The 19,217-nt window shown below is 30.8% G+C and overlaps 1 protein-coding gene and 2 non-coding genes across 4 annotated transcripts in view; 1 reads left to right on the top strand and 2 right to left on the bottom strand.

Moving 5' to 3' along the window:
- The window catches only part of LOC100141615 (protein TMEPAI), a 168,165-nt gene that overhangs the window by 45,108 nt on the left and 103,840 nt on the right, over positions 1 to 19,217 (top strand). The gene's annotated exons all lie outside the window — the stretch shown is intronic.
- On the bottom strand, positions 12,630 to 13,592 carry LOC107397448 (uncharacterized). The gene is made up of 5 exons (XR_010334456.1): positions 13,445 to 13,592; positions 13,292 to 13,391; positions 13,143 to 13,250; positions 12,940 to 13,095; positions 12,630 to 12,889 (listed from the first exon to the last, which is right to left on the bottom strand). It is a non-coding gene; the product is annotated as an uncharacterized LOC107397448 (transcript).
- Positions 16,478 to 18,988, bottom strand: LOC103312244 (uncharacterized). The gene is made up of 5 exons (XR_010334750.1): positions 17,145 to 18,988; positions 16,996 to 17,095; positions 16,849 to 16,956; positions 16,644 to 16,799; positions 16,478 to 16,590 (listed from the first exon to the last, which is right to left on the bottom strand). It is a non-coding gene; the product is annotated as an uncharacterized LOC103312244 (transcript).

Raw genomic sequence — 19,217 nt, 5'->3', positions numbered from 1 at the left:
AATTCTAGCTCTAATATTGTCGAGGTAATTTCATGCAGAATTACAAATAGCGCGCGCGTTGAAAAAATTGCGTTAAAGGCCACCAAGTTTGGTGTTCATCATATTGCAAAAAGTTTTGTAGCGGTTTTCTTGTCGGAAAAGCTTTGTGTATCGCGCAATGAATCGGATGCATCGCTGTGTCCAAGCACAAAGCTGTACGCGCTCGCATCCTTCAAGAATTTAATTACGTCCGTGATTCGACTCGGTGTAAAAATAAAAGTGCAAATTTCAGACGGATAAGCATGTTGCGTTTGTGAAAAAAGCGATGCAAAAAGTTGGAATCGGTTTGAGCGGCTGGCCGTCCGGCGATCGAAAAAATCGAGTGCAATGTTTGCGAGTGCTTTGATTCGCCCGCAAAAAGAGTTAATTCCTGTGTGTACGACTTGGATGATTAGATTATTGGAAAGCGGCGGACTAATAGAAAATGCACACTTGGGAGTGCTATCGATCACGACGAACACGTCCCCGGGGGCGGCGAGGACGCGGCTGCCGTTACACTTTGTTCTTCCGGACGAAGGCGGCGGAAAATATACAAATTGGGTTTTTAATGGCGAAAAATCGCGCCGAAATTTCAGTCTTATTTACGTCGAAATCCAATACCACATTCAAAATTGTATTGACATTAAAAAACAGCAGAATGAAGTATACGGGGAGTCTCACCTAACAGTTATATGACATTTCAAATACAGATGTTTTAGAAGGTAAAGATTAAAATCCAATTAATGCAACATCTCTACTCTTAAAAACGTAATATGTTAAATCCGTTCATTGACAAAAAATTATGGTGGAGGCGCCGGGAAAATCACCAAATTTTTTTATCCAATTTACTTTCCAAATTGTGACATCTATTTAAGTTGACGTTTCATATATGTTTGTAAGAAAAATGTAGATTTTACAGGACTTTTGAAGGCCCTACGTAAATGTAATTATTTTTATAAAAAAAACTCGTTGCCCATCGAAAACACATTTCTAATTCAATTAAATGGCAAAAAAATGATCAATACGTATGAAACAACAAAGAATTTTTTTCAAACACTGTAATAAATTTTTAACAAAGCCTCTGTTTTGCGTCATTCTAATTAAAAGCGAAATGTGAACGGTCGTATCTAAAAACAAAAAGTTGAATACATCTAGACAAAATTCTTTTCATATTTAATGCAAAGGTTACCTGGGTTGCGTTTAGAGAAAACAGACGTACGGATTTGTTTTTGGCTTTATTTCAACGTTCTTAATACATAAAAGTAGTGTCTTTAATGTAATAAATAAGTAGTCATTTCTGTGGCAAAATTAAATGATACTTTAGTTAACCTACTGTTAAAAAATGCTTATAACAATTTTAATAACAAATGTAGGGGTTACTAATTAACTAATTTAGTAGAAATAATTACTGTTTAAAGTACAAACAAGCGAAAGCGAGTGGATTGTCTTTAATAGTTGAAATTATTAATCGCTTACAACATTTTTTCGTCCACCGCAAAGTCAAAGTCAAAGTAATACTAAATCAAAACCAATCTTTGAATTCAATTTTAACTTTGACATTACATTTTTAACATTTCTAGTACAATAGTGAACAAGGAGTTAAGTTAGTGCATTTTATTAGGTTTTTAAATAATTCTATGTGCTTGTGTCTTAACTTTCTAGTTTTTTTGCTAGTCGATGCTTCGAAGATTACTCATAAGGGAAATCAACGAGTATACTGCTTTTGCAATCTAAAAGAATGATTACTTAATTATTATAATTTTTTTTAATATTACAAACCGAAACACCAAGTTTATAGTTAACCGATACATTTTGAGAAAACTTGACTCCTTTCTGTTCTTGGGTGTTTATTAAAAAAATCAGGTATAGCTTCCTGTTGGGAATATTCCAGTGATACCACTCGACCATTTTTAAATTTGCTTCAAGTTGCGAAATCTTGAAAATTTTACTGTAAATATATTCAAAGATAAGAAATTTGCTGCTTACTGCATTTTCAAGCGACTGTCCTATAAATATTATGTGAATGAAAATAGCTCCAGTTGGGAGAACCATAGTGATTATCCGGTAGTACCAAATTTTGAAAGACATATGAAACTAACCACAGCTGTGTTTAAAAAATAAAAATTTTTAACTTACTGAAAAAAGAAACATTAAAACGCTAGCCCCTAATAGAATCCCAACTATCGAAAATACCAGGACAGTGGCTGACATTTTACGATTGCTTTCTTTCATTCTTCTATTTTTGTTATGAAATTCTTTCATTAAATAAAGTTCTAATTAAGCTCACATACTTACTTGAGAAAAGAAGAATGGCGTTGAATGCAAAATATGAGTCTTTTTTCAATTGTTTCTTGATATTTAACATTTTCAACATCAAGATCTGTATTGATATTTTTTACATAAACTACAAATAGTAATATTTGATAATAGACTGTGGTAATAATGTAAATTGCCGTATATAAAGGGATTCCTAAAGTAAACGGTACCGTTAAAAATGTAAATCTATAGATCGAAGAAAATAAGTTTTTCCAATCTGGAACATATTCCTCAAATAAGGCCAAGGGATAGAGTACGTCGTTATCATCATCCAGTGGAATAATATGAAATATTGCACTAATTACACCCACTACAATATAACTCACGAAAAATATATTTGTGTACATTGCATGTTTTTTAATTCTTTTTTCACTCTCAAGCCCAGCACTGTCTATTAGCCAAAAAGTAGTATCTTTTACATAAATAGCTGTTTCCATTCCAAATGAAATAAATGCAATAGCGACCAAAATCTGAATTAAATGATACTTTACGTTACAATCTATTTGTAAAAATATACTTACGACAAAAGTTCTAATAAATGCAGGTGCGTATTTAATGAAATAGGGTCCGTCGAATCGCTCCAGAAAACGAAATCCTTGGACCAAAGTCAAAATAGCTATAAAAATTGCGAGCAACAACAGCAAAATTTTGACTATTTTGTATTGGAAACAGTCAATACAAACTTTGCGCATAACCCACAAAATGTCGTTTCCGTTCACATCTTGATCTATTTTTTCTTCGTAAACGATCATGACTGTGGTGTTTAAATGAACAGTCTTTTAGAAATGTGGCTGTTTTATAGTTAAGTCAAGGTCTTGGATCTCGGATCATTATAATAATGACGTTTTCAATTTTTATTAATGTAAGATAGTTGAAGGAGCATCTCTAAGAAAATGTTATAATAAAATTTGCATAAAATATTTTGTAGTGTCAATTATTGAAATATTTGTCTAAACAGTGCCTTAAATAATAAACCATTTGCTGAATCAGTTGATGTCTTGCAAATTTCTTAAAACAGAAATGAGTGAATACACCGTTTTTATAATCTGAAAAAAAACATATTACTTGGGTCCGCAATTAAAAAGTAGTTTACCGAAAGACCGAGTTCATAGTTAATAGAAACATTTTGAGAGAACTGTGTTTTATAAGGTTTCTGTGTGTTTTGCAAAAAGATAAGATATAGTTTCCTGTTGTGACAATTCCAGTGGTACCAATCTAACACTTTCAAATTTTCGCATACTTGTGTAGCCTCAAACATGTTGTGTAGGTTTGACTTAGTTAAGGAAAGGAATTTACTTACTGCTTCTTCAATTAATTGTCCAGCGTATATTACATGAGCGAAAATACATCCAGCTGTGAGGATTAAAGTAACAATTCGAGGATATCTATTTTCGAAAGTTCCTTGAAACTTTATAAAACATTAATGGAAACACTAAAATTTTACTTACTGAAAAAAGGAACGTTAAAACACTACCCCCTAATAAAACACTGATCAAAGCAAAAATAGCAATGAATTTGGACATTTTACGATTCACTTCTCTCATTTGTCTAATTTTTCAAAATATTATTAACTGGAAACAAGCATCAAACACTTACGTGTAAAAATAAGAATGTCGTTTAATACAAAATACAAGTCTGTCTCTGGTTACTTGTTGATATTCGGCACTTTCTATATTGTTTGATGAAGTGGTGTCAAAGCCTGTGTTAATATTTTTGAGAAAATCCAGGTATAGCAAGATTTGATAATACGATTTAATTAAATGATACGTGGTAATGTATATAGGAATGGGTAAAGTGAACGGAACCGCCAAAAAATTTAGTCTGTACATCCATGAGAAGAAATTTTTCCAGTTTGGAACAAACTCTTCAAACAGAATTAAAGGAAAAAACAACTCATTATCGTCATCCAGTGGCATTATGTGAAATAGTGCACTAATTACACCCATTATAACAGTACCAAGAAAAAAAATGTTTGTATACATGGCATGTTTTTTAATTTTGCGTTCCGTTTCTACTCTTGCACTGTTTATTGTCCAGAAAGTTATTCTCTTAATAAGTGCAGCCAATCGAATTGAAAACGAAATATATTGCATTGCGACCACCATCTGAATAAAGCAAAGTTTTACTATATTTCTAAATGTTTCTACTTACGAGAAAAGTTGCAATATATGCAGGGGCATATTTAACAAAATAGCGTCCTTCGAATCGTTCTAAGAAAAGAAAAGTTTGGATCACTGTCAAAATAGTAATACCAATCGACAGCAATGTTAGTAAAATTTTGACCACTTTGTAGTGGAAATAATCTATTGAAATTTTGCGCATAATCCACAAAACATCGTCTTTGTATATGTCATGGTCTATGTTTTCTTCAAAAGAGATCATAACTACGGTTGAGGATGGAATGAAGTGAACAATTTATCAGAAATGAAGCCTATAAAGGAGTTTAATGCAGGGGTATTAAGTCGTGGTCTGCATTAAAAACCACATTCTAATAATGAGGTTTTAAATTTTTATTAAATATGTGAGGTTTCAAACAATGTGCTCATTACAGAACATTTCTAAGAAGAGTTTATAGTAGTATATTAGTAGTATATTATAATATAAGTGATAGAAATGCATCATTATATGCGAGTGCAAATTTGACCCACGAGTGCGCTTGCACTTCTCACGAGCTTTATAGTGGCATTTCGATCACGGGTGATATACGGCATTTTATCTTATCTTATACCATTGTATTAGCCAACGTCGCATATTACCGAATTATTTTTTTAAACAATAAAAATTGTAAAAAAATTGCTTTTGTAAGATAAAAGTTTTAATAAGCACAAAAAAGTGCTGTTTTTTGTGGTGTATTGTTTTGAATTAACATTTTTTTCAAGTGAGTGGTTATGATTTTAGAGTTGTTTCATGACGGAAATCATCGAATACATAGCTTTGGCCATCTGAAATAATTTTTTTTCGACAATATTTTTTTACATCAAATCTGGACTTACCGTAACTCCTAATTCGTAATTAAGCGAAACATTTTCAGTGATTTTAATTTTGTAAATCTGTCGTGTGTTTAGCAAAAGTATGATGAATAATTTTTTATTTTGCTCATTCCAAGAAACCCAGTTAGTATTCCTCAAAACTTCAAAAATTTCCGAACTCTAAAGTTTAAAAATAGAATTTTTTAAAATAAAGTTTTACATATTTTTACAGTATTTTCAATTAGTTGGCCTGGGAGTATGGAGAGAAAGAATGTGATACTTGCTGCGATAATTATTGTAATAATTCGTGGATACCTTCCTTCATAAGTTCCTTGAAACTATTTTTTATGAATAGTTTGTCTTAGGGCCGGTTTATAGAAAACTTTATTAAAATTTAATTCGTTGTGAAAAGTTACCAACGCTAATGGACCAATCACATTTGTTCAATTTGGTCACGTGATCAGTTAATCAGTTAATTGCAAATTAAATTAATGACGTTTCTATAAACCGATTCTTAATTACTTAGTTTGATTTCGTTGAAGAAGGACAAGGGAAATCAAACCATTAATTTCGTCGCGACGTTTCGATACCTTTATTGTATCTTCATCAGGCGAAGAACGTTGCCACGAAATTAGTGGTTTTATTGCCCTTGTCCTATATACCATCTTCGACGAAATTAAACCAATGTATTTTCAAGGACAAATAATACAAAATGGAAAATTTCATAATTAATTGCTTACTTACCGAAAAATGAAAAATTATTATGCTTATACAAAAAATTGTTCCACATAGTGTGAGTACAAAAACAAACTTTTTTAAATCTTCTAGTACTGGCCTTGATTTTCTGAAACGGCTAAATCAAGTTATAATTTTAACAAATAAAAAATCACTTGCGAGAATAGATGGATGTGTCGTTTGATACAAAAGTGCAACCTTTCTTTAATTTGTGCTTGATATTTTTTATCACTAATATTTTCATTGTCTGGATTAATGTTTTCCAAAAAATGCAACAATAAACAAAATTGGAACCGCATGTGAGCGCAAAGGTAGACAACAGTATAAGCAGGAGCCACCATTATAATTGGCATTGGTAAAAAACTGGCTCTATATATCCCAGAAAACCAATCTTTCCATTCTGGCGTGTATGTTTCGAAAATTGCCAAAGGATAGAAAAGTTCTTCGTCATCTTGCAACGGAATTGCGTGAAATATTCCAGAGATTATTGCCACAATCGTGTTAAAAAACACTACACAGTTAATATAGAAAATTTCCTTTCTGATTTTGCGTTCAATTTTAGGAGTGGCGCTGTTTATTTCCCAAAAACTAAACTTGACCCAAGCTGTTTTTATAAGTTTTGAAATTGGCAAAACCGAAAGTGACGAAACCAAAATCTGCAAAAGTTGTCCTATTCAATAATTAACTGTAATTATGTAATTCAAATTACTTACAAATAATGAACCGGTATAAACTGCTGAATACATAATAAAATAATAACCATTGAATTTTTTTAAAAACAGGAATGTTTGAATTATGGTCAGTAATATTATACTGACTGAAGTTATTATTAGAAACATTTTAGTTATTTTTAACTGGAACAAGTCAAAAGTGAGCTTTCGTATAAGCCACAAAATATCGTTTTTCTGTAGGTTTGGTTGCATTCTGATTCAAGCACTATTAAAAAAGTAACATTATTTCGAGAGCTTTTATTACGTGTCATTAGAAGAAGTGCTAAAAAATTAATGTTAATATGGCTAGAGAGAGAGAGACAGAATTATTATTAATTTATTTGAAACCTTGTATTAACTACAATTACACGATATGAAGGCGATTCACATTTCTTTTTCTTTATTTTTTATTATTTGTTTCATATGTTTTCAAAAAAAAGCGTAAAGAGTAAATTAGGTTAGTACTTTTCAAAAAGTGTCAGTGTAATTTAGGCGTTGAAAAAAAGATAATTTGAATTAAAGAACTTTGATTACAAATCAATATCAAAGGTGCTTAAAAGTGTGAATTTATTTCTCATCAACTGTAACAATTTAATTTTTTTTATGATGTATTAATTAATATTACAATAACTTTGTTGCAATATCCCAAAAAAATTGCATTAGACGTTTTTGGAGTAGTCAACATTTCGTAATTTGCTCATAACTGAAATCATGGAATAAATGGCTTTCGCGATCTAAAACAAAATAATATAATTTAGCCAAGTAAAAAAAAGGAAAATTACTGAAAGACCGAGTTGATAACTGATGGAAACATTTTGCGAAAACTTTATTTTAAAAATTTTTTGGGTATTTTGTAAAAATACAAGGTACAGTTTTCTATTTTCAACATTCCAGTAATACCAATCCACCATTACTAAGGTTTTATACACTTGTAAACACTTAAACAAAATATTGTAATTCATTAAATCAAAAGAAATTACTTACTGCATCTTCGATCAGTTGACCCACATAGAAAACATGAATAGAAATAGTTGCGATGGTGAAAACTAAAGTTGTTATACGAATGTATCTGTTTTCGAAAGTTCCTTGAAACTTGTGAGAAATTAATTTCGAATGATTCTTTTAAATTAACTTACTGAGAATAGAAATGCCAAAACGCTGACTCCTATTATGATTCCCATTATTGAGAAAGTAGCAATTGTGACATACATTTTTTTAATGAGTTCATTCATAGCTCTTAAAAGCATTAGTAAAAAAAATAGTTAAGTATTTTAATAAATACTTACTTGCAAAAGTATGAATGTCGCTTAATGCAAAATACGAGTCGTTTTTTAATAAAATTTTGATACTTTTGATTATAAATCAATAAACAATTTGAAGTGGTGTCGAAACCTGAATTTAGATTTTCCAAAAATGGCATAAACAATAAAATTTGAAAGTAAGATTTCGTGATGATATAAATAGCAACATGAAGCGGTATCGGCATTGAAAATGGAACAATTAAAAAACTGAGTCTGTACATCCACGAAAAAACATTTTTCCATTGTGGCACTAACTCTTGAAACATAGCCAAAGGATAAAACAACTCGTCATCGTCTTCCAATGGCAGTGCATGAAATATTCCACTCACTAAACCAACCACAGTACAACTAATCATGCAAATATTGGTCCACATTGCATGTTTTTTAATTCTTCTTTCGATTTCAGGACCACAACAGTCTATTTTCCAAAATGTTACATTTTTAGCAGAATTAGCTAACTCTAGAGAGAGTGGAATGTGTTCCACAGACAGGAAAATCTTAAAATTACGAATCAGTCTATATATTTAAATGTTTTATAAAACTTACGAAGAAGCTTCCAGCATAAATTGGGGCATATTTTATAAAATAACGTCCATTGAATCGATACAAAAACAGACAAGTTTGAATTACTGTTAAAATTGCAATACCGACTGATAACACACGTAGAAGAATTTTGACGATTTTGGTGTTGTAATAGTCGAAATAGAGTTTACGCGAAAGCCACAAAACATCATTTTTGAAAATGTTTTCGTCTGGTTTTTCTTCATAATTGAACATTGCTTTGGTGTTTTTAACAACTCTTAAGAATTCCTACTAAGCACTTAAAATGTAATGATATTTTTGTACAACACAATTATTCATTTATAAACGATTGCTGCGATTAATAAATATTACAACAGTGGCTTTGGTAATTTGTTTTAATTACATAAATGACTTTTGATTACTTTGATAGAAACGGTGAAGGAATACGGACGAGTTTTTTTCTATACTTATAACTGTTTTATAGTTTTGAGAAAAATAAGTGTATTATATTTTATTAAGGGTGCTCAAAATATTGCCAGAACTATAATGTCTTAATTATGTTTAATTGGCGTTACAATTTCATGTATTATGATACAATATTGTTTGGTGTTTTGCTAGTTTTTGTAGTAGTCAACATTTCGAAGATTGCTCATGACTGAAATCATCGAATAAATGGTTTTCAGGATCTGAAACTAAAACGTATTAATTTAATCTTTTACAAAAGAATCTATTACCGAAACACCCAGTTGATAACTGATGGATATATTTTGCGAAAATTTTATTTTGAAAATTATTTGCGCATTTTGTAAAAATACAAGGTACAGTTTTCTATTTTCAATATTCCAGTAATACCAATCCACCATTACTAAGGTTTGGTATACTCGAAAACACTTAAACAAATTATTGTGTCACATATGTTAAAAAAAAACTTACTGCATCTTCGATCAGTTGACCAATGTACAAAACATGAATGGAAATAGTTGCGATTGTAAAAACTAAAGTTGTTATGCGAATGTATCTGTTTTCAAAAGTTCCTTGAAACTTGGGGGAAGTCAATTTCGAATGATTTTTTAAATTAACTTACTGAGAACAGAAACGCAAAAACGCTGACTCCTATTACGATTATCATTACAGAGAAAGTGGCAATTGTGACGTACATTCTGTGATTGAGTGAATTCATCTCTCTTAACAATGGTTTTGTTAAAAAAATTATTAAGTATTCGGGTAAATACTTACCTGGAAAAGTATGAATGTCGCTTAATACAAAACACGAGTCGTTGTTTAATAGTATTTTGATAATTGTGATCATGTATCAGTAAATGGTTGGAAGTTGTGTCAAAACCAGTATTTAGATTTTCCAAAAACGGTAGATACAGTAAAACTTGAAAATAAGATTTTGTGATAACATAAATTGCAATGTATACAGGTATAGGCATTGAAAATGGAACAGTTAAAAAACTGAGTCTGTACATCCATGACCACAAATTTTTCCATTGTGGCACAAACTCTTCAAACATAGCCAAAGGATAAAACAACTCGTCATCATCTTCCAATGGAATAATATGAAATATGGCACTAACTAACCCAACTATCGTACAACTGACCAAACAAACATTGGTGCACATTGCATGCTTTTGAATTTTTTTTGCGATATCAGGTCCACCACTGTCTATTTCCCAGAAAGTTATACTTTGAAAATATCTGGTTATAGTCAGCGATAATGGAATGTATTCAACAGACACACAAATCTTAAAATTACAAATTAATATTTAATGTTTTAATCTTAAATACTTACGAAAAAGCTCCCAGCATATAGTGGTGCATATTTAATAAAGTAGCGACCATCAAAACGGTACAAAAATAGACAAGTTTGAAGTATTGTCAAAATTGCAACACCGATCGATAACACACGAAGAAGAATTTTGACGATTTTGTTGTTGTAATAGTCGAAGCAGAGTTTACGCGAAAGCCACAAAACGTCGTTTTTGAATATGTTTTCATCTGGTTTTTCTTCAAAATTTAACATTGCTGTCATTGAGACTAAAAGTACGATATTAAAATTCTATATTTTTTCTGGATAAATGGAAATGTCTGGATAGAATCAGTTGATACTGAACGAAATAAGTTTAGTAAATGCGGATTTTTAAAAGATTTGATTTCGACATGTCTGTTTGACGTAGAATGGGTCTTTGCGCATTAACAGGTCTAATAAAATAATAAAACTATCATTTCAAGAAGCTTTATTCCGAACCATTGTTACAAGAGGTGCTTAAAATGTGTATTTGTTTCTCATTATGTGTAAAAGTTTAATGTGAAGTAGATTATTACTAATTTATTTTATTGTTATTACGATGTCTTAATTAATATAACTTGCACTGAATTAGTGTTTAACTAGATTTTTGAGTAGTCAACATTGCGAAGTTTGCTCATGACTGAAATCATCGAATAAATAGCTTTCGCCATCTAAAACAGAACTGAAATTATTTAGTCAAGTACACAAGACTGAAAATTACCGAAAAACCGAGTCTATAATTGATTGAGACGTCTTGAGTAAATTTTATTGAGAAAATTATTTGGGCATTTTGCAAACATACAAGATAAAGTTTTCTGTTTTCAAGATTCCAGCTGTTCCAGTCTACCGTTTTCAGAGTTGTATAGACCTGAAAAGCCTTACAACATACTTTTAAAACACAGGAAAAAGCAAAATTTCTTACTGCATCTTCAATCAATTGACCAGCGTATAAAATGTGAGTGGACACAGTTACTATCGTAAAAACTAGAGTAGTTACACGAATGTATCTGTTTTCGAAATTTCCTTGAAACTTGAGAGAATTTAATTTAATTTTTTTTGCTTGTGACTTACCGAGAAAAGAAAAGCAATAACACTGATACTTAATATGACTCCCATTATAGAGAAGGTGGCAATCGTGACGTAGGTTTTTTTAATAAGTTCATTCATAGCTCTTAACAAATTACATTGATAATAGCTGAGAAATCGTATAGATAATACTTGCCTGGAGAAATAGGCATGTCGTTTAATGCAAAACACGAGTCTTTTTTTAATAGTGTTTTGATATTTGTTATTATAAATTAGCAAATGATTTAAAGTGGTGTCAAAACCTGTATTTAGATTTTCCAAAAAGTGTCCAAACAGCAAAATTTGGAAATAAGACTTTGTAGTAACATAAATCGCAATGTATACAGGTATTGGCATAGAAAATGGAACAGTTAAAAAACTTAGTCTGTACATCCATGACAACAAATTTTTCCATTGTGGCACAAACTCTTCAAACATAGCCAAGGGATAAAACAACTCTTCATCGTCTTCCAATGGCATTGCATGAAATATTCCACTCACTAAACCAACTACAGTACAACTAATCAAACAAATATTGGTCCACATTGCATGTTTTTTTATTTTTCGTTCGATTTCTGGACCACAACTGTCTATTCTCCAAAGTGTTATAGTTTTAAAAGAATTAATTAACATCAAAGAGAGTGGAATGTGTTTAACAGAGAGGAAAATCTTGAAATTACATATCATTCAGTGACGTGATATTTCAACACTTACTAGGAAGCTTCCAGCGTAAACTGGTGCATATTTAATAATATAGCGACCATCAAATCGTTGTAAAAACAGTAAAGTTTGAAGTAATGTCAAAATTGCAACTCTGATTGATAACACAAAAAGGATAATTTTGACGATCTTGGTGTTGTAGTAGTCGTAGCAGAGTTTACGCGAAAGCCACAAAACGTCGTTTTTGAATATGTTTTCATCTAGTTTTTCTTCAAAATTCAACATAATTGCGGTAGTTTGATATGAGAATATTCTATTTAAAAAGTATTTTTTAATCTTCAGTGCGTCTTCTAGTGATTGTTGTATATTAAAATCCTATTGATATTTATTGAAATATCTAAGTCTAATAAATAATATTGGATAAAATTTAGACTACACTAACATGGGTAACACACAAAGATTTTGCTTCGACATGTCTATGGCAAAATGGGCCTGCGCATTCATCGGACTGATAATTGATAAAATAATAATACTATCGTTTCAAAAAATCTTTATTACGAATCATTGTCACAAGAGGTGCTTAAAATGTGTATTTGTTTCTCATTAAGTGTAAAAATTTAATGTTAATATTATGGCAAGTGGATTATTACTAATTCATCTTGTTATTACGATGTTTGAATTAATACAACGACTTTAACTACATTACTAAGAGAAATTTAAACTTCTTCGCTAAATTTTTGAGTAGTCAACATTGCGAAGTTTGCTCATGACTGAAATCATCGAATAAATAGCTTTCGCCATCTAAAAAAGAACTGAAATCATTTAGTCAAGTACACAACAGTGAAAATCACCGAAAAACCCAGTCTATAATTGATAGAGACGTCTTGAGTAAATTTTATTGAGAAAATTATTTGGGCATTTTGCAAATATATGAGATACAATTTTCTGTTTTCAAGATTCCAGTTGTTCCAGTCTACCGTTTTCAAAGTTGTATAGACCTGAAAAGCCTTACAGCATACTTTTAAAACACATAGGAAAAAGCAAAATTACTTACTGCATCTTCAATCAATTGACCAACGTATAAAATATGAGTGGACACAGTTACCATCGTAAAAACCAGAGTAGTTATACGAATGTATCTGTTTTCGAAATTCCCTTGAAACTTGAGACGAATTAATTTAAATTTTTTTGCTTATGTCTTACCGAGAAAAGAAAAGCAATAACACTGACACTTAATATGACTCCCATTATAGAGAAGGTGGCAATAGTGACGTACATTTTCTTGATGTGTACATTCATAGCTCTAATAAATTGTACTCATAAGTAGATAGCTAGGAGTTGTGTGTTAATACTTGCCTGGAGAAGTAGGCATGTCTTTTAATACAAAACACTAGTCTTTTTTTAACAGTATTTTGATACCTGTTATTATAAATTAGCAAATGATTTGAAGTGGTGTCAAAACCTGTATTAAGATTTTCTAAACATGATAAAAACAGTAAAATTTGAAAATAAGATTTTGTGATAACGTAAATCGCAATGTACACAGGTATCGGCATTGAAAAGGGAACAATTAAAAAACTACTTCTATATATCCATGACAACAAATTTTTCCATTGTGGCATAAACTCTTCAAACATAGCCAAAGGATAAAACAACTCGTCATCGTCTTCCAATGGCATTGCATGAAATATAGCACTCACTAAACCAACTACAGTACAACTAATCAAACAAATATTGGTCCACATTGCATGTTTTTTAATTTTTTGTTCAATTTCTGGACCACAACTGTCTATTCTCCAAAATGTTATAGTTTTAAACGAATTAATTAACATCAAAGCGAATGGAATGTGCTCAACAGAGAGAAAAATCTTGAAATTACAAATCATTTAGTGACGTAGTATTTCAACACTTACTAGGAAGCTTCCAGCGTAAACTGGTGCATATTTAATAAAATAGCGACCATCAAATCGTTGTAAAAACAGAAAAGTTTGAATTATTGTCAAAATTGCAACACCGATTGATAACACAAAAAGAATAATTTTGACGAGTTTTGTGTTGTAATAGTCGAGGCAAAGTTTACGCGAAAGCCACAAAACGTCGTTTTTGAATAAGTTTTCATCAAGTTTTACTTCAAAACTGAACATTGCTTTAGCCCCAAAACACAATTCAAAAATGACTATTTTTGTACAATACGGATATCCTTAATAAAAGATTATTGTAATTAATTAATTTTACAACAGTGAGTTTGGCTATTTGTTTTGATGAATTTTTCATAAATGTGACATTGAGAATAATAAAAATCTCTTTGTGTCTTGAAATCAAAAGATTTTTTATACCCCGACATTATTATTATTATTGATAGCAACAGTTGACGTGAAAACCTTGAAACAATTACAAGAAATTAAAGTTACAATTTAAAGTAATTGTGGAACAAAATTAACGACTAATTCTTTGAATAGTCAATATTCTTAAGCTGGCTCATTACAGAAACCATTGAACAAATAGTTTTCGCCATCTGAAATTATGTATGATTGAAAATTTGTATCAAGCTGAATCAATAAATACCGAAATGCCCAATTCATAATTAACCGATGCATTTTCAGAAATTGGAACTTTAAAATGTTCTTCATTGTTGTGCAAAAATATGAGGTACACTTGTCTGTTTTGCAAATTCCAACTACTCCAATTCAAGCTTTTTAAATTTTCAAAAATTTTTTCCGTCTGTAAATAAATCAGTGTCAAAATCGGCAAATTGCACTTATGTTACTCACTTCTTCTTCAATTCTATTCCCCATAATTATAACATGAATAAAAGTATTTCCGGCTGTTAGTACCAAAGTAATGATACGAAAGTATCTGTTTTCGAAAGTTCCTTGAAACTTGGGGAAATTTTTTTGGGATTATTTCATCGATTTGTTAATTACCGAAAATAGGAAAACTATAACCGCGATTAGCAGAAGTATAGTCAGTATAGCAACGAAGAATGAAAGATGTTTAACTTTGCCAGTAACGTAATGTGCTACCCTAAGTAATAATTATTTTACGTTTAAATAATTGGTGACTCACTTACTTGTAGAGATGGGTTTGTCGCTTGATGCAAAATTTGAGTCTCTTATTGATTTCGTTTTGGTATTTTTGATCGTCCATTAGTTCAATTGTCTGCTCATTATCGTTTAAAGGAAAATTGATATTTTTTAGTAAATGGTTGAACAAAGAAATCTGAAATCGAAAATTACTTAAGGTGTATATTCCAACATAGCTGGAATTAAGCATAACGACTGGAACAACAAGAAAACTTAATCTGTAACCCCATTCCAACCAATTCTTCCATTTAGGAGCAAATTCTTCAAAAATTGCCAACGGATAAAACAACTCTTTATCGTCATCCAGTGGAATCATATGAGCCACTCCACTAATTAAAGACACAACCATATTTACAACAAAAAACGTGTTTATGTAAATCGCTTCTCTTTGAATTTGTTTTTCAATCTGAGCACCGGCGCTTTCAATCGGCCAGTATTCTAAATTATTTAAAGCTTCAGTTGAAAATTTCGTCAAGAAGGGCGCAGCAATGATCGAAAATAAAATCTGAAAATGATTGTAATTTTTTATTCTGAGTTGAGTCAACTTACAAATAACGATGCGGTATAAACAGATGCATATTTGATCAAATAGAGCCCGTCAAATTTTTGCAAAAAGAGATAAGTTTGAATCAAAGTCAGTGCAATTATACTGACTGCAATAATGTTCAAAATAAATCTCATCGGTTTATATTGAACTATTTCCAGGCTCATTATTCTCCCCAACCACAAAACATCGCTTTCCCGGACGTTGGTCAGATGTTTTTCTTCAAAAGAAATCATGAGTTTATTATTCAAAAGTGGACGTGCAAATAAGTGTTTTTAAGACTAGACCGAAGGGTGGGGCTAATGAATTGTTTAATGATGGCATAATGTAAATATTTTGATGATCAGCGTTCTTAATGCTCTATTGGATTGAAATGAATTTCTACCGTAATTTTTGTTCTAAATCGTTTTTATTAATGTTTCGTTATTATTACAATTGTGTTGTTAAATTATTTTGTTGAGGCACAACTACGTGCAATCACACAAAATAATTAAAACATTACGTTTTACATATTATCCACAACCTAATTTAACTTTAAATTAAACAAATGATTTTTATTTTGTACATTTTTTAAATCTGGTCGTCACCAAAAAAATGTCGTATTCCACTCATTTGTTAATACATGATCAATAGTCTCAACTATTGAAAACACTCACTCGCTATCGCTTGTTCGTGCTTTAAACAGTATTGATTTTTTACCGCATTAAAAATTAGGTTTATTAAAGAACTTCAAAATAATTTAACACTACGCTAGTTTCTGAAAATTATTTATTTACTAATTCTGGTCACTGGCCTACATATTTTTAATTGTATGACTCTTCTAAATTCTTGAAGGAACTCAGCACTGAAATCATAGAATAAACGGCTTTCCCAATCTAACAAAATGTTTTAATAAAAGTAATAATTCTCGTTCTAAATCTTTTCTCACCGAAATACCCAGTTGGTAATTAACTGCGACTTCGTCCAAAAATTTAATCTGAAGTTCTTGTTGAGCGTTGTGCATGAAAATAAGTAAGATTTTTCGGTTTTCTTGATTCCAAGAGTGCCAGTCCATAAAATGCAAAATTTCGTAAAGTCTGGTCGCCTAAAATCAAGTTTTGAAGTAAAGTCAGTTTTAGCAAAAATTTGGTTACAATATTTTCCACTAATTGTCCAGCGATGATAACATGAGTGAAGGTGAGTCCTGTAGATATGACTAAAGTAACTAAACGTGGGTATCTTTTCTCAAATGAACCTTCAAACTTTAAGACAATTAATTGAATTAACTTTTCTCTACTTACTGAAAAGAGAAAAAATATGATGCTGACTCCTAGTATTACTCCAGCAGCAGACATTATCAAAATGAACAACTGACCATTTTTCATAACTTGACCTCCAGCTCTGTTAAACTAAAAGAGTCAACCAAAAAAATAAGAGGACAGTTACGTACGAAAGAAATTCATTGTGGCGTTTGATGCAAGTTTTAAGTCGTTCTTTGATTTCTTTTTGATACGTAGAATTTTCAATTAAATCATTTGCTTCCGAAATGTCGTAACCCTCACTTATATTTTCCAAAATATCCATGAACAAAAACATTTGGAAACGTAATCTACTAGTAAAATAAATGATCATCAATGAAGGCGCTGTCATTACAACCGGAACTATTAAAAAACTGGATCGGTAAAGCCACCCCAGTACGTTGGTCCAGTCTGGAAAAAACTCTTGGAAAATGGGCAACGGATAAAAAATCTCATAGTCTTCATCAAGCGGAATGGCGTGAAAAATTCCGCTTAAATATGCCACAAACGCGTCAACCACCATAAAAGTGTTAATATAAAGTGCCTCCCATTTTATCCAATTTCGGATTTCTGGTTTAGAATCAGCGTAATCCCAAAACTCAAACTCCTCAACAGTTGATAATATCACATGTGATATGTGCTCAATACAGAAAATTGATGCCAAAATCTATAAAAAATAAAACCAAAAGTGCGAGTTTTTTACTTACGAAAAGAGATCCCGCATAAACCGGAAGATATTTCATGAAATAAGCGCTATCGAAACGTTTCAAATAGAGAAACGTTTGAATACATGTCAGGATTATTATCGATAAAGAGAGGATTTTTAAAATGATTTTTATTGCTTTATACTGGAATATGTGTAAGCAGATTTTGGCCGAAAGCCACAAATTGTCAGGGGACACCTTTTGCACACTCATTACTTCAAGTCGAGATTAAGTGAGTTAGTGGGCTTCGGTTAATGATAGAGGGAAGTTTTTTAATATTTAATGGTGATTCTTTGATGTCTGTTTTTTTGGAATAAATGGATACTACTACTTCTGTGAATTTATAAATTAAGAAATACAAATAGTTTTTTTGGATTTTATGATCTGTTTCACTCGCACTAGCTAAATAATTTTTTTGGTCAATATTTACTATTCTTTTTGACTAACGGTTATTGGTAAATGCTATTCGGTTCCTTATTAATAATTTGATAATTTGATCTTGAAAGCCTACTTTTTTAAATCAAAGATCTTTCGAATAAAATTTAAAAAGTATTTTCAAAAATTGACGCAAAAAAACAAAATTATTTGGGTTTCAGTCCATAATTATAAATCTACAAAATTAAAAATAGATACAAGTGATTTGTTACTTACGAAAAGATTTCCAGCGTATCTTAGCAAATATTGGATCAAATAACTGCTATTGAATCGATTGAGAAAAAGAATTGTTTGAATCGTTGTCAGAATGATTAACATGAGGAGAATTATTTTCGAAATTATGTTTTATGCTCTTTTGGCAAAAAAATGCAAATTGATTTTGACTAAAATCCATAAATAGTCGCGAGTCATGGCTAAATAGAAAACGAAAGAAAAGCTTTATTAGATTTTAATGATCTTAATTAGAGTTATGATAATGATGTTTATTGATGAGCAAAATAAATGGGGAAGACTTTACTAAACTTTATTTAACCATTCACAACGAAAACTATTAACAAACTATAAACTGCTAATATTTTTTATGAAAAGATTTCCGGCATAAGTTGGGTGATACTATTACATTTTTTCTTTTGAGTAATCGATACTTTTTATTTGATTTAAGACTGAGAGCATTGAAGCAACAGTTTTCAAAATCTACAAACAGTTAATTTATTTAAGTATAAATTTCAGTGTACTTACAGACACTCCCAATTCGTAGTTTAGGGCAATATTTTCAGAAAACTGTATCTTGAAATGATTTTGTGTATTTTCTAAAAACACTAGGTAGGTTTTTTGATTTGAAAGATTCCAACGGTTCCAGTCGACTGTTTTTAATATTTGAAAAAACTCAAAGGTCTTAAATTTAAATTAAAAAAACGTATGTATTTTTTTTAATCTACTTACAACGTTTTCAGACATTTGTCCTACGACAATAACATGAGAAAAAGTGAGGATATATTCAATTGTAAAAGCTGTTACACGTACGTATTGACTCTTGAAAGAACCTTGAAACTATACAAGTGGCATTAATGGAATAATATATCTCAA

Source organism: Tribolium castaneum, chromosome 1 (assembly GCF_031307605.1).
Source record: "Tribolium castaneum strain GA2 chromosome 1, icTriCast1.1, whole genome shotgun sequence".
Lineage (NCBI taxonomy): Eukaryota > Metazoa > Arthropoda > Insecta > Coleoptera > Tenebrionidae > Tribolium > Tribolium castaneum.
The sequence above is the reverse complement of the archived record's forward strand: the minus strand, read 5'-3'. Positions and strand labels throughout refer to the sequence as shown.